The sequence below is a fragment of the Nicotiana attenuata genome, unplaced genomic scaffold (assembly GCF_001879085.1).
Source record: "Nicotiana attenuata strain UT unplaced genomic scaffold, NIATTr2, whole genome shotgun sequence".
Taxonomy (NCBI): domain Eukaryota; kingdom Viridiplantae; phylum Streptophyta; class Magnoliopsida; order Solanales; family Solanaceae; genus Nicotiana; species Nicotiana attenuata.
The window spans coordinates 103,743-106,513 of NW_017671132.1; positions in this window are offsets into that span (position 1 = coordinate 103,743).

Sequence of the window (2,771 nt, forward strand, 5' to 3'; positions counted from 1 at the left end):
GAAAAGTAAGGAAGCGAATTTTAGATTTGCAGAAAGTTCTCAGAGTGAAGTATTTCGGAATGTGGTATTTCTGAGAAACAATTGAGAGAGTATTCAGTGGCCTATGGGTCTTAGACAGTGTCGTCTTATGTTCGAGTCTCGTGTGGTAAGCTTGGATTGAGGCATTGTGATGCTACAGCGAGGGAGAAATATCAAGTGGATGATGAATCAAAAAGGGAAATTAGATAGATGGAATAGCTTGATAGTAGACCGAATCGGTATGGTAAGGATGTGATTAATTCTTCGTATGTGTTCGAGGTAATGGGCTTTTACAGGTATTGTGCAGCAAGGCTCTTGAGTAATGACAGCTTGCTTAGCTTGGTTCGGGTAGAAGGATTCAGTCCTGGCAGTTTAGCTTGTGCAATGGAATTGGGGGAGAGTTCTTGATAAGTTTTACCGTGGTTTAGAGGCGTATAAATTGCCTATGGGCATGCGGAGCATGGAATGTGTAATGATTTCTCTTCTTGATGGGATTGATGGAGAGTTCTTGACTAGTGGAGTACGTAGATGTTTGTGGTTAGGAAGGGAGATGGAGTTCTCATGTTATACTAGTGTGGTATGGTATATGCGATATGTGGTGGAGGATTGGGATTGGTGTGTGTAAGGTTACGGTTCTGTTCATAATGGAAAGTCATTAAATTTTTAAGCAGCACGGGCAACTGCAGGTGATTAAAGAATCGATCTTCAAATGATTAAGGAAAATGGTATTGCCAACCATAGTGATTCGACGGGGGTATATGTTCCAGTAAAAGGGCAATGTGATGTAAACTGATAATACTTCGGTAGTGTTGTGGCATTTAGGATCGTCTGCTGATATCTGAGTTTGTTTGATGGCACAGGGAAATTTTAGAATACCTTTCGTGGGATGATTGGGTACTTGAGGTGTGACATGTATTCGTATGGCGCAATTTGGGATCAGGTATAGTGATTCGTGTGCTATATGGAGTTGGAGACTAGGAGTTCTCGTGTTCAGGCTATTCAGTTGTTGTAAATCGTGTGTATCGGCACCGTCTAGCGGTTATTGGGAATTAGAGGTCCGAGTGGATCTTTCTTTGCTTGGTATGCCAAATTTTGGATATGATATTGGATTGTAGGCTGGTTGTCTCAGTGTTGGGTTATTCTAGACTATTGTGCTACGGGCTAGGCCGGAAATGCCACGGGTTGAGCGGCAAGGTGCATTGGATTATGTTCTTGCAGAGTGGTATATATTTTAAAAGATGCAGCGGACGGCTGAGAAGGATTTCTTTTCTTAATTGGGCCTTCGCGACGGATGTCAGTGCAGAGGTTTCTACCATTGATTCAGTTCCGGTATTGAGTGACTTTTCGGATGCGTTTTTTGTGGCCGGGCATGTCGCCGGGTGAGATGGCGGATTTCGGTATTTATTTGGTGTCGGGAACCGTATTGTATGGCTCCGACAGGAGTTATAGTAGTGGAAGGAGCAGCTTCAGGCTTCTTGATAATGAGCTCGTTGGCAGGCCAATGTGGCTGCGTATTTAGCTTGAGTTAGCTTGGTTAGTCCCAAGTTGTATTGTTGAGGGATAGGTTGGATCTATCGTTATTGAGCTTGTTTAGGGATCTGGGGAGATCTATGAGTTGCTTTCTGTGCTGTGGGACGTCATGACTTGTTGGCTATAGGCACATGTGGTGCGGTCCTATTTGAGACTCATAGAGGAAGTCGAGCGGGAAGAGTGATTGAGTGTTGCTCAGCAAATGGAGTATTGGTTATGGCCTATCGGGTTGTGTGTCATATGTTATTGGTTTCACCGTGGATGTAATGAATTGCTTTGGTTACAGACATCAAATGTGCGTGGCTGTCGATTTTGATCATAGTGACTTGAGGTGCTTCATGTGTAACAGTGTTTGGATATGATCGCGTATTGTAGCGAGGCTACATGGAGTTAGGACCCTTCGAGGTAGATTTAGGTGTTCTATTTCTATGATGTGAGACGGGGTCTCAGCCTTGTGTTCTGACGACACTGATGAGCTTGAAGTACAGCTCTTTTGTTTGAGATATTTTCATGATTGGAGTATATTCAGGTCGTTTCTTGTTGGTACGCGTATTATGCAAGTTGTGGCTTAGGCCTGTGTTGAGGTATCATATCACCAGAGTGGTGTGTTGGGTTCAAGGTGATCGTTAGAGTCATTAATGAATACGAACAGAATTGATTGTAGCTTTTGTTAGAGAGATATTATCAAGGTATGGCCCAGAAATCTGTTGTGATATTAGTCAAAGGGAAGTGGCTTAATGAATGGTGGATCTGAGGAATAGTTACGATTTATCGCGTGTTTCATTTGTTGTTGGCAGTATATGGAAGTGTTGGAATAAGACTTTAGCTAATAAAAGGTTTTCTATCGGTATTTGGTTATTATGGGCAACTGCTGTAAATAGAGGCTATCGTTTCGAGTGTTTGGATTATGTGGTATATCATATGATTTCACCTGAGGTTGCAGGTATGGGTTATTACAGCTGGTTCGGGTTTATTCTGGGTATAGATGTGAGGTTCTGATCTTGTGTATGATTTCGGAAAGTGCAATGTGGTTCTACGGTTTATGGTCTTGATGGACTGTGAAATTTCAGCTATGATGTATTATCGGACCTATGTGAGATAGGGTGACGTGGGATCACCCCGGGTATATGCGTGGTAAGGTTATTCAGCTGTTGGTTGGCTTCTAGTACAACTCTGGGTACGCTCGAGGACGAGCGTTTGTTTAAGTTGGGGAGGATGTGACG